The sequence below is a fragment of the Leucoraja erinacea genome, chromosome 2 (assembly GCF_028641065.1).
Source record: "Leucoraja erinacea ecotype New England chromosome 2, Leri_hhj_1, whole genome shotgun sequence".
NCBI classification, from domain to species: Eukaryota; Metazoa; Chordata; class Chondrichthyes; order Rajiformes; family Rajidae; genus Leucoraja; species Leucoraja erinaceus.
The window spans coordinates 9,506,056-9,519,812 of NC_073378.1; the positions used below are offsets into that span (position 1 = coordinate 9,506,056).

General features: G+C 44.2%; 1 non-coding gene across 1 annotated transcript; it reads left to right on the forward strand.

Moving 5' to 3' along the window:
• The first annotated feature begins 206 nt into the window (after window positions 1-206).
• Window positions 207-363, forward strand: LOC129716525 (U1 spliceosomal RNA). Its single transcript, XR_008726652.1, has one exon. It is a non-coding gene; the product is annotated as a U1 spliceosomal RNA (small nuclear RNA).
• The last annotated feature ends 13,394 nt before the right edge of the window (window positions 364-13,757 follow it).

Consider the following 13,757-nt stretch of genomic DNA (forward strand, 5'->3'; position numbering starts at 1 on the left):
GAGCTACTGGGTGTCGTGGGCCACTACATGGCTCCTCCACGCGACCATCTTCCCAAACAAAGCCCTGCAGGAGTAGGCCTTTCTAGAGGCAAATCCGCAGGCAGCTGGGTCAGCAGACTCGCAGACAAGAGCTAAAAGCAGCGAACTTTGAAGCTCCTAACAGAGGGTCAAGATGTCACCACCTTTGCTCGTTTTTTCCACGGATCATACTCACCTGGCAGGCGAGACGCCATGATCACCAAGGTGGTTCTCCCAGGATGAGGCTATCCTGTTGCACTACGAGTGTGCTGACGCCTAAGATGTTCCCAAATTTGGGATACTCGACTGACATTTGTGCATATAAGACCTGCCCGCAACCTCAAATATACGGGGCTATGCAAACCGCTGCTGCGGGAAGAGAGGCAGCTAAACCTGTGCGCCTCATGAGGGCAGGCCATGGAACGAGCAGGACATCGCATCCAACACCCAGCTGGCAGCACCCCTCGGCATCCACCAGCAATATCGAACAAGGACTGGTTAAAGCCTGGCGACCGCTTCACATTACCCCCAAAGTTCTTTTTAGACAGGGGCCCAGAGCGGGGCCATGGGAAAATGTGCCGCCCCACCGACAGCACCAGCATACCAGCAAAACTAAGCCTTCATGAAAAAACAATAAACATTGGAGGTAGGTAGTCTGGTTCCTCCCAGTTTACACTAAATAAGGGTGTTCTACTAACTGCGGGGGGGGGGGGGGGGGGGGGGGGGGCATTTACACTTGTTGATAAAGCATGGGGTGCTGTCACAAATAACTAAAATATACTCAACAGTATTAGTGGATAAAAACTTGAATTCAAATTGGGCATATTACCGCCAGTTCAGCAATGCGCCCAAAGGGCATTTTCTCCCTCTAAGAAAGAGAAGTGAGAAGGTCAAGCTGAACTAGAAAGGCTCATTACTAAACGGATCATGGGAGTAAACATGAACCATTGGAATTTGTATTGAATATATTCACCAAAACTACAAAAGATGGTGAATGTAGCATCATCATTGATCTAATATCACTAAATAAATCTGTTGAGTATATACACTTTAAGATGGAGACGGGTTTTTTGTCACTGCCAGACATCTGATCTCCAAAGGATACCTATGGCGAGCATTGATATGGAAGATGTTAACTATCTTATACCCATACACTAGGATCATTATAGATACCTAAAAGATTTTACCTGGATAATGGATATCCCGGTTAGGGCAACTATGGGAGAATAGAGCATTCCCAATGGTCTAACCTCAGCCCTAAACTATTATAAATATTAAAAATGGCCATGAAAATATTAAGAAAACAAGCATAATCATGGCATATATTGGATGATATCCTCATATTAGGGGAAACAAAGGAATTAGCTGTGGCAGCAGTTCTAGCTACGAAACAGCTCCCTAAAGCTCTGAGGTTCATCCCACGCCCAGATAAACCAGAATTGAAGTTGTTAACTACCATGGATTATCTGGGCTTCAATAACAATTCCATCCATATGACTGTTACTTTGCCAAGGTACTTGGGTCACTATAATCAAATCATGAATGTACCCACTGAAGCTATATCACAATTACAGTGGTGGGCAGACATATATTTGGCATAGTTTTCAGCCCTATTATCATCACCAATCCCAACTTGGTTATTAAAAACCGATGCCAGTACTTTAGGCTGGGGAGCAACTAAACTCCATATCCAGCACAGGTAACAGATGGACCAATTCAGAAACATCGTTACTACACACACCGGGCATCAACTACTTGGGATTGGTGATCGCCTATTGGGCTAAAAAGCATATGCATTTCAAATGCAGCACGTACATATGTGGTTACGGATTGACAATACTATGGTGGTGGCTTATATCAACCATATGGGGAGCATAAAATCATTATTGTGCAACAAATTGGTCAAACAGATCTGGCAATGGTGTGTCAAAAGACATTTTAACTATCAGCTGCCTATTTCCTAGGAAGCTAGAACACAGTGGGAGACACCATGTTACGGGTAAAAATTTATGATAACATTGAATAGATGTCAAACCCAAAATATCTGCTAAAGGTATTAAGCAGTTTGAAAGCCAGATATCAATTTGGTTGCACAAGACGGAATCACCAGTAACCTATGTATGTGACTTAGGAACCAGATCAGAGGCAGCAGCGATAGAGCCTAAGGGAATTTCTGCTTTGCCTTCCTCCCTTCTGCCTCATCAGTCGGGCACTTCGCAATACAGATGGGATCTGTCTCCGAGATATTGAACGTGCCCGACCGGCCTACACAGCCATGGTTCCCAGTTCATCACGACATGGTGGGCGAGTCACCTATGGATTTCCCTAGTGGACCATGGTTGCTGACTCAACCCAGTATCAGGCATAAGCCACCCATGCCAGAAAAACATCAAACTCCTGGGTGCAGGTTTTGAATAGACCTTACCAGGGACTGGGATTATCCAAAGGAACCATTACCACCATGTCGGCATCCCTGCGAACAGTCACCAAGAGCTAACATGGTTAAAATGCTGCCACGACGCAGGGACAACATACCAAACTATTCAACCACTGACGTATTGGAGTTCCTGGAACATCTACACCATGACTAAAAGGTGAGTTACAGTGCCGTAAATACAGCATGGAGCACCTTGTCTGCTTATCTAAAACAGCAGGACAGCAGAGCATGGGATCCCATCCACTGAAGATAAACCTATGAAGGGCAACTATAATAATAAGCCCCAAAAACCCAGGTATACCCATGTATGGGATATCAGTGTGATATTGACATATCTCAGAGAATGGCACCAGCCAGATCCCTCAGTCTTGCTCAATCTATGTTAAAAACGCTCATGCTTATGGCTCTTGTATACGCTCACAGAGTCCAGTCACTCCATAAAACTAGACTGGATAACATGGTGATCACCCCAGACGCATCACATTCATATTCTAGGTCTGGTAAAAACCTAACTCGCAGGTATATGGGACTAGGCGAGATTATGAGTTCGGCACGGACTAGTAGGGTCGAGATGGCCTGTGTTTTCCGTGCTGCAATTGTTATATGGTTATATGGACCAGGAACGCCCTATTCACTGGTGGGATTCCGGGCCTACCCACCAGAGTCCAGGTTGAGTGTGGTGACCCATCTACTACAATATATAGACACAACCCACAATCTTAGAGGGAGAGGAAAGCCTATGGGTCAACCACAGAAACCCCAAGACGGGGTACGAGCCAAACCACTCCAAGGTGGCTCAAACAGGTACTGAAAGCTGCTGGAATAGATAATAATACATTTTAATCCCATTCCACTAGGGCAGCATTGATATCAGCGGCTGAACGAATGGACATCCCGGTTGACCACATTCTCAATACGGCAGAATGGTCAAGGGAACGACGTTCAGAACATTTTTTATTGTAAACCGTTGATAAGCCTGATTTAATTGCAGAAAGAATATTACAAACTGCAATATTAATTTAAGCTCAGGGGAGCTATTTATGTTGTTATTGTTAACAAATATCTTTCTGTTTCTTGTGAAAGCAGATCCATTGGTTGATTACGATAACACTTTCTCCCTCAAAAACTTCGGCAGTGAGTGAAATAAAAACTGTTACACGGTTTGAAATCACAGACCTTTGAAGTCTTCACGGAATCACTCACGTGACTCCGAAGTAAAATAGTAAGATTAAACGAGTACTTACCAGTATGAAGTTTGATCTGTATTTTATGAGGAGTTACGATGAGGGATTACGTGCCCTCCGCTCCCACCCTCAATATATAGATCAAACTAATAAACTGATGTCTCATGATCTTTACTATCTTACTTCAAATATTGTGTCTATCCTGTGATTTCACACCGCTGCTTCGAAGTATGCCGCACCTGCGCACTGGGCTGGGGTCTTCACGATTTTTTAGACAGGGCAAGCGGGGGGAGCGCTGTCTAAAAAATTCACATGGGCTGGTGAAGGAAGCGATGTGTGTGTGTGTGTGTGTGTGTGTGTGTGTGTGTATGTGTGTGTGTGTGTGTGTGTGTGTGTGTGTGTGTGTGTGTGTGTGTGTGTGTGTGTATGTGTGTGTTTATGTGTTTGTGTGTGTGTATATGTGTGTGTGTGTGTATGTGTGTGTTTATGTGTTTGTGTGTGTGTGTGTGTGTGTGTGTGTGTGTGTGTGTGTGTGTGTGTGTGTGTGTGTGTGTGTGTGTGTGTGTGTGTGTGTATGTGTGTGTGTGTGTGTGTGTGTGTGTGTGTGTGTGTGTGTGTGTGTGTGTGTGTGTGTGTGTGTGTGTGTGTGTGTGTGTGTGTGTGTGTGTGTGTGTGTGTGTGTGTGTGTGTGTGTGTGTGTGTGTGTGTGTGTGTGTGTATGTGTGTCTGTGTGTGTGTGTGTGTGTGTGTGTGTGTGTGTGTGTGTGTGTGTGTGTGTGTGTGTGTGTGTGTGTGTGTGTGTGTGTGTGTGTGTGTGTGTGTGTGTGTGTGTGTGTGTGTGTGTGTGTGTGTGTGTGTGTGTGTGTGTGTGTGTGTGTGTGTGTGTGTGTGTGTGTGTTCCACTCTGACAGTCGCCATTCCAGTTGCCGGTTTTTCAGGTGACTGTCGGCAACTTGACAGTCGCCGGCAGTCCGCTGAAAAATCGCCAAAGTGGGACAGGCCGTAAGTGTTGCAACAGATTATAATGTGGCGTATGCTCCCCACTTTACAATGATAAACTTAATGCTGACATTCACTTTCTCCTCAATACTGTAACAACTAAGCAAGTATAATTTAGAAACAAGATTTCACTCCAGAATCACCCAGTTTTGTATTGGTAACTCTAACAAAAGCAAGCTAGCAATGCCCTTATTCTATTAATCTCTTCAGTTCTCTAGAGTGAAGTCCACAGGCTTTGGTATCATCTAGTCATCCATCACTACTTCAAGCAATATGGAAAGCAGAATGTAATCATGCCTAATACATATTTATTAAGATCTAACCTCATCATGACAAAGCCCCTGTGTATTTCTATCTACTGTAATATCTCAACCGCACAGCACACATTTGGGATATGCACATCAGATAAATAAACATTTTGAGTTGTTCGGTTTCATTGTTATTGCAAACTTTTTTTTTTTAAACTTGTCTACTTCAGTCTCCTTCTATACCACTGAGATCAGCCATGACCATTCCCAGTGCTGTGCTTGAAGGTACCAGACACAGTCCATCTTGTTTTAGAGGAGAGGTGAGGGAATATATCAGGTTTTTTAATGATGCCTCATAAATCGATGCCTGATGAGGCATTGAAATGGGATTAGGAGGCAGAGATCAGCTATGATTGAATGGCAGAGTGGACTTGATGGGCCTAAATTTTAAATGTCACAGACATTTTTAACATGTCACTCAGCCAGGCAGTAGTGCCCAACTGTCTTAAGAGTGCCACCATCGTCCCTGTCCCGAAGAAACCAAACCCAGCCTGCCATAATGACTTTCGACCAGTGGCTCTAACACCCATAGTAATGAAGTGTTTTGAGCGACTGGTTATGCAGCATATCACAAATAGTCTACCTGCCGACCTAGACCCACTGCAGTTCGCCTACAGAGCCAACCGATCCACAGAGGACGCAGTCTCAACAACACTGAACCTCGTACTGTCACACCTTGATCGGAAAAATACTTACGCCAGGATCCTCTTCATAGACTACAACTCTGCTTTTAACACGATCATTCCACGGCAGCTGGTGGGGAAGTTGGAGCTATTGGGGGTTGATGCTGGCACATGCAACTGGGTCCTGAACCTTCTATCGTAACGGCAGCAGACAGTCAGGGTGGGCAGTAGGACATCAAAAACCATAGCCGTGAGCACTGGCTCGCCCCAAGGCTGTGTCCTAAGCCCCCTGCTGTTTAGTCTGCTTACACACGACTGTACTGCTAGACTCAACACAACTTCATCAACAAGTTCGCTGATGACACAACAGTGGTGGGTCTCATCAGTGACAATGATGAGTCGGCGTACAGGATGGAGGTGGAGCTGCTCACAGGTTGGTGCAAATCCCACAACCTCATTCTCAACGTGGGAAAAACTAAGGAGATGGTGGTTGACTTCAGGAGGGCGGGAAAACAACACCATACACCTCTGCACATCAATGGAGCTGATGTGGAAAGGGTCAGCAGAGTGAAGTTCCTAGGACTCCACCTGTCAGATGACCTGACGTCCACGACCAACACCACAGCACTGGTCAAGAGAGCCCAGCAGCGACTACACCCTCTCCGAAGACTACGTAAAGCAGGTCTCCCCACTACACACCTACGAACTTTTTATAGGGGGACAATCGAGAGCACATTGACCTACGGCATCACTTCCTGGTTCGGGAGCTGCAAGGCGTACGAACGGCACCAACTAGACAGGATTGTGAAGACCGCCAGCAGGATTATTGGTGCTCCACTCCCTTTCCTGCTGGACATATACAGGAAGAGATGTATCAGCAGCCATCTCCATCATCAAAGACCCCTACCACCCATCGCATCACATATTCTCCATCCTGCCACCTGGGAAGAGGTACAGGAGCATTAGCTGCAAAACCAGCAGGATGCTCCTCAGCTTCTTCCCACAGGCTATAAGACTGCTAAATGGACTTTGCCCCTTGCCAAAGTATCGCGCACCAACCACCAACCTGGACACACTGCAGCAGAGCCACTGTCGTGCCGCTGCCGATCGGAACGCCTGTTGATGTTTAGTAGAGTGTTAAAATTTGTTCATGATATATGTATTTTTATTTCTATTTATTTTTCATGCACACTGAATGGACACTGGTTGAGCAACGTATTTTTGTTTCCTCTGGGTATGTGAATACTCAGGAAATTACAATAAAGGTATACAGTACATTAATGGCCTAATTCTATTCCTAGAACATGCGGTTCATACGAGCATTTGGCCCGTCGTCCACTCTGCTATTCAATCGTGGCTGACTCACCTGTCCCTCTCAACCCCATTCCCCTGCCTTCCCCCCATAAACCCAGATACACATACTAATCAAGAATCTGTCAATTTCAACCTTAAAAATATCCATTGACTTGTCCTCCACAGCCGTATGTGGCAAAGAATTCCACAGATTCATCCTCTGAACAAAGACGTTGTTGTCAGAACTATATCCACATAATTGTCCATTGTGCGTGCCTCCATTAGCAGGTTAAGGCTTTGATCCATAATCTGATTATTGTATTCAATGCCAAAAATGTCATTGTGAATGTTTATTCCAGGTACTTCTGCCAGCATCCATAATTTATTTCTCTCCACAGTCCTGGATCCTGTACAGGAATATCTAAGAAGAATGAGCACTGGCAGGCTGCTAGGTTACAGATTAGTGATCAGAAGTATATAAGTACATTAACATAGCGTTCATTCTTTTTTTTATGGCAATGGTCTAAAATATTTGGGGTCAAAGGCTAAGCAGCAAAGCCATGTGCTAGTTGGACAGAGGTGGTCAGTTTTCTCCCCACTTTGTGCTTTGATGTCAACAAGACAGATTACAATGGAAATGTTGCAAAGACTGTTAACTAATGCACCCGACAGAACCCGATGACACTGCATGTTATTACTTGCAAGCTGTCAAGATGCGACATAGCCAAGCTGGGGTGCTAGAATGAGATCACTGTAATCTTTTGTAATCCCTCTATGGATAGTGATTGACTACAACTGTTGTATGCTCATGCCTGGTGCTTTGTGACAGATCTGGCCAATGGAAACATGTGTGCTTGGTCATTTCTCTGTAACCCTTAATGAGATTAGCAGTATCTCCGAGCACACGTCTCTTGGAGAAAATCATTTGCAGAAATGTAATTAGGTTATGTGGTATAAAACTGTCTACAGTATGCCAAGTATGATTATCTGCCGTTCTGGAAGCCCTGGTCTCTGGCTGAGTCTGACGACGAGTCTCGACCCGAAACGTCACCTATTACTATTTTGTAGGGACGATGCATGACCCACTGAGTTACTCCAGCATTTTGTGTCTTTCCCTGGTTCCATACACACATTGCACAGATGTGCTGGTGTGAGGTTTAATTGGCCACTGTAAATCCTCTTGGTGCAGTTAACGTTCATGGGGTCCGAGGAACAGGACTGGGCCATTTGGCTCATCAAGTCTATTCCGCCATTCAATCATGGCTGATCTATCTTTCCTTCTCAACCCCATTCTCCTGCCTTCACCCCAAAGGCAGTGTAGTTGACTAGTAGCAGTATTTAGGAGATGGGGCATTAAAAATAAAAACATGGATAGGAGAATAGATAGATTACAAGGAAATAATTGGGAAAATAACATTTGTTTGATCATTCTGAGAGCTGATATATACAACGGATGGGCTAAATGTCCTGCTTTACTGTAAACAACTGTTCCAAGATTCATGATAATGAAGGCTCTACCACATTGGCATATGTACGTAAAAATAATCAGTGATGTTTATGGACTTAAAGTAAGTTAAAGTTAAACTATATTGATCAAATAACACATTAGCCAGTAATTAAACATCTACAATAAATTATATAGGATATTTTTTCCTTTCAACAGAATGTGTCTACTTAAATCTTAATGGTTACAAGTAGGAACAAGAATTATTATCACCACCGGATGGCACTGTAATGACCGCCTCGCCAGCAGTCTGTCTTGTCCCTTCTCTGTTTTTATTATTTGAAGCACGTCTTGAATGTTCGTTTTAATGTCTCTTGGCATGTTTTATGTGGGGGGTGCGGGGAGGATCGAGGAAAATCCTTTTTCAGTCACTTACCTTGACGGCCTTTAACACCGGGAAGCAGCGGTCTCCGGTATGAAGTGGCCAACTCGGGAGCTCCGTGCCGCTGTGTGCCGATATGTCCTGTCCTGATGCCAGAGTTTTGATCATCCCGACGAGAGGGCTTGAACAGCGGACTGTCGGCAACAGCCATGACCTCAGAGGAAGATTGCCTTTCTATCTTAGTGAGGAATATTGACTCCACTGTGGTAGATGTTTATGTTAAACTTTATTTTATGTGCTATGTGTGTTTTTGCTTTTTACTTAGTATGACTTTATGGTAACTCAAATTTCACTGTACCTTAATTGGTATGTGACAATCAAATTGAATCTTGAATCTTGAATCGATTATCTCTATTTAAAAGTAAATATGAAAATTGGATTTTCCAACTATTCAATTGTATAAAGCAATTTCTGATGGCAAATTGTCCAGAATAAAATATATTCAGGTGAAGCAATTTAGGAACTGCCTTTAAAACCTAATTTTAAACCTGTGTGAAGCAAGGCCACAAAGTGGGGGAGTAGGAAATAAAGCATACAATGCTGTATTTAGTTGTAAGCAACGAGACTGGGCAGGTGGAAAGAGTATCTATGGGAAAGCATTTTCGGAGCAGTGATCATTATCCATTTAGATATACTGTATTATAGCCATGAAACATAAATTACATAGAAGAAAAAGTTCTAAATGGGATAGAGGTCATTCTTGCTTGGTTGAGCAGTGATTCAACACAAGTGAAGTGGAAACAGCTACTTGATGGCAAATTGGTTTCAGAGTTTGGGGTTCAAGAAAGAGATTCTACAGGATCAGGATAAAAATATGCTAACAAAGATAAGTAAACATATTACTCTGTAAAACCCATAATAAATATCAAAAAGAGTTGGTGTATAAATAATGATTTCATTTGCCTGGATTAGAACAGTGTCTCACTAAACCTTTCCTATCTAAAGTACCATCTAAATGCCTTTTAAACATATTAGTATGTGACGAGAAGATGGTTAGGAGTAAGGTTCCTCTGGCCTCAGTTCCTATTTTGTGTAATAAATATTGGAGAGTTTGACGTAAATATAAGGGTTTCATAAAGATGACTATAGATGATACAAAAATTCACTATGTGGTTGGCAGTGAGGAGTAAAGCTATTGATTTGAAAAGTTATGGTCTAGTTAGTTGGGAAAGATGAAACAATCCAGATCAGTTAAACATTTGGGAAAGTATAACAAGGTAAGCGAATTTACAATAAACAGGTGACTATTGAAAATTATGGAGATACTTAGGGACTTTGGAATGTATGTGGGTAGATCCTTAAAGCTTGTAGGACTGGCGGACAGGATAGCTGAATGCATTTGGCAAAATCTATTTGCTGAAACATAAAAATCTTGCCATTGTCCACGTTGTTAGGCCATAGCTTGAGTATTAATTCTGAAGAAGAGTCTCAACCCATTCCTTCTCCAGAGCTGCTGTCTGACCAACTGAGTTACTCCAGCTTTTTGTGTCTATCTTTGGTTTAAACCAACATCTGCAGTTCCTTCCTACACGCTTGAGTATTATGTATGACTAAGGTCCCCATAGTACAGAAAATGTGTGATTGTGGAGAAGTGTGTTGGGGATTTATGATAATGTCCCTATGGCTGAAGAACGTCAGCTGTGGGATAAGATTGGATAAACTGGACTTTTTTTCTTTCTAAAGAGAGAGGCTGAAGGAACCTCAGTGAGGCTCAAACGGAACTCCGTTTCCACAGTCTCCTCGTCAGGGGGATCAACCTCTGGCAACGGAGGGAAATCCCAGCTCCCCCGCGCTGGGCGATCTACCTCCAGTCGGGGCTAGTCGAACGTTATGCGGCGTTTGGAGCTTCCCGACGTCAGTATCAACCCGAGACTGCGAGCTCCTTGATGTTAAAGTCCGCACACTGCGGTTGGAGCGTTGATCACATGCAAGAAATCGGCTCCGATGGTAAGTCCATGCCCCGTGGTGGGGCTCAAAGTCAGACCCGAGCAAAGCCTCCAGCTCCACGGTGTTAGGCCGCAGAGATACGACCCGGAAACAATCGCACATCCGGCAAGGTAAGAGATTGAATAAAAGTTTCCCCCAGCTACCCCGCCCATCCCCTACATAAAACAGAACATTAACGCAAACTTTTTAAACACCCTAAAAATAACAAAAAAAAGATGAAAAGGATAGACAGACTGTAGGCGAGGCTGCCATCGAAGCACCACCCGGTATCTATATATTCATTATTCAATGAAATTAAAGAATTATTGCAAGTGTGTGTAGAGTGATTCAATAAGGGGAACAATAGTAAATGCATGTTTCTAACTTGCAGTGAAATGGGCTTAAGGACACTCTTTGGGACAAACTCTAACATAACCTAAATATTGCCTGAAGTCTCCTTCTCCATTTGAAGTACAGAGGAAATCACTCTTCGCCGCCCAATTATTTTTAAGAACATGCCAGACTTTCACATGATGTAAACATAGTACAGATCGCAAAGGCCCATTAATGGCAAATGAATCTTTGTATGATCCTGATGAATATGAATGTAATCCCTATCAACCTCTCTGGCCAAGAAAGGGAATAATCTAAATCATTCAACTTCATTCTTGCATGTGGATAATCATCACTTAAGGTATTAAAAATGTCCTTTGTGTTATAGTCGCAAATCACTTTCTTGAACAGTTAGTGAAGAGGCATGAAGCAAAAGACATAAAGAGTGGCACAGTTGTGCAGCTGGTGGAGCTGCTATTTCATTGAACCAGATATATGGTTTCAAATTTGAATGCAGATGCTGCCACTATGAAGTTTGCACATTATTCCTGTGGCCACATGAGTTTCCTCTGGGTACTCCTGTTTCCTCCTGTTTCCTCCCTCATGCCAGAGTCGTGCAGGTCAGTAGGGGGCGCTGTCCTGTAATGGTATGGCTGCCCAGCCTGCAGCTGTTTGTATTTCACTCTTTTTTAATTTTTTTAGTGAGTTTTAGTGTTTTGTTTTTGAAGCTCTAGTCTTTTTTAAGTGGGGGGTGGGGGGTTGGAGGGGAAAACTACTTTTCAGGGTCCCTACCTGGTCGGCGAGGCAGCTTTTCTCTGGGCTGCGCTGTCGACCCGTCCTCCCAGCCTACCAGCGGGCCTGGAGCGGCGTTTCCTGAGGGGATCGCCCAGTACCTCGGCTTCGGCAGCGGCACAGCGCTGGAGCGCTATTGCAGAGCGGGCGATGCCTTGCCTGGGTCGCCACGCTGGAGCTCCGGTGAGCTGAGACCACCGAGAAAAACATGGCGGAGCTGCGGGTCTGTGGAGCGGCCAGCTGTGGGCGGCGGCGCTGACTTTAACATCGGGAGCCTGAGATCTCGCGACGAGGTCGCCAGTGGTGGAGATCCATCCAGCGCGGCCTTGTTGGGTTCGGAAGCCACGGTCTCCGGTAAGGGAAGCGGCCGTTCCAGGGTTCCCAAGCTGCTGAGCGGATTCCCCCGACGTCGGAGAACCATCACCCAGCGAGAACGGCCTGGAACATCGGGCCTCTGTAAAGGTGACTGCGGAGGCCTCAATAGGCCCGACTATGGGTGGACATGGGATGGGGACTGGACATTGTGCCTTCCCACATAATGGGAACCATTGCGGGGGGATGTTTTTATGTTTAAATGTATTAATTTCTGTTATGTTTGTATTCTTTCTTTATGTGCTGCATTGGCAAGAAGCATTTCACTACACCTAGGTGTATGTGACTAATAAAATAACCCTTTGAACTTTAAAAAAAAAGGTTCATTGACCAGTGTAAATTTGTCTTAGTGTGTCAGTGAAGGGGAGAGTTGAATTTGGGGAGAACAAAAATGTGATTAAGGGAGGATTAGATAAAAGGACTCATGGACTGAAGGACATTTCCACATGTTTTACCTTTTGATTTTTTTTCATTCTACGACTAAGTTGAATCATGCTGAAATCACGATCCATGAGTAATTGTGCAAGTGGGAAAGTAAGTGGTGAGGAGGAGATGAATTGTCTGCAAAGAGACATAAATAGGTAATGTGAGTGGGCAAAAAGAGTGTGAAAGAGAACTGTGAGGTTATCTACTTTTGGAAGGACGAGGCAGGAAAATATTATTTCAATATTGAAATTTAACATGAAACTGCAAGGATGCATTATGGTGGAATATGGAATTGTTGCTCTTCATTGCGGATGAGCAAGAATCTCTAGTAGCACAACTGGTAGAGCAGCTGCCTTACTGTACTGGAGATCAGGATTCGATACTGACCTTGAGTGCTGTCTGTTGGGAGTTTGCATGTTCTCGCTATGACCACGTGGGTTTCCTCAGGGTGCTCCAGTTTCCTCCCATCTCCCAAAGGCATGCGGGCTTGTAGGTTACTTGCCTTTTGTAAATGGCCCCTAATGCAATCATGGTGGATGAGAAAGTGCAACTCATATGAACAAGTGGCGATTAGTCGGCACGGACTTGGTGGCCTGGTTCCATGCTGTGTTTCTAAACTAAACTAAATTGTAGATATGGACCTAATGTAGGATAGCCCATGATTTAAATGGATTCTCAGGATTTGCAGATTCTCAGATTTCTGAGGCACTCTCTGGATATCATAGTGAGAGGGGTAAGAGAGTGTGCCATGTCTAGCTATCCAACATGTCTTAATGAGTTCTGATGTTCATTGTCAAATACTCGTCTGATTTGCATGAATAGAAAAAAAAACATAGAAATTAGGTGCAGGAGTAGGCCATTCGGCCCTTCGAGCCTGCACCGCCATTCAATATGATCATGGCTGATCATCCAACTCAGTATCCCGTACCTGCCTTCTCTCCATACCCCCTGATCCCCTTAGCCACAAGAGCCACATCTAACTCCGTCTTAAATATAGCCAATGAACTGGCCTCAACTACCCTCTGTGGCAGAGAGTTCCAGAGATTCACCACTCTCTGTGTGAAAAAAAGTTCTTCTCATCTCGGTTTTAAAGGATTTCCCCCTTATCCTTAAGCTGTGACCCCTTGTCCTGGACTTCCCTAACATCGGGAACAATCTTC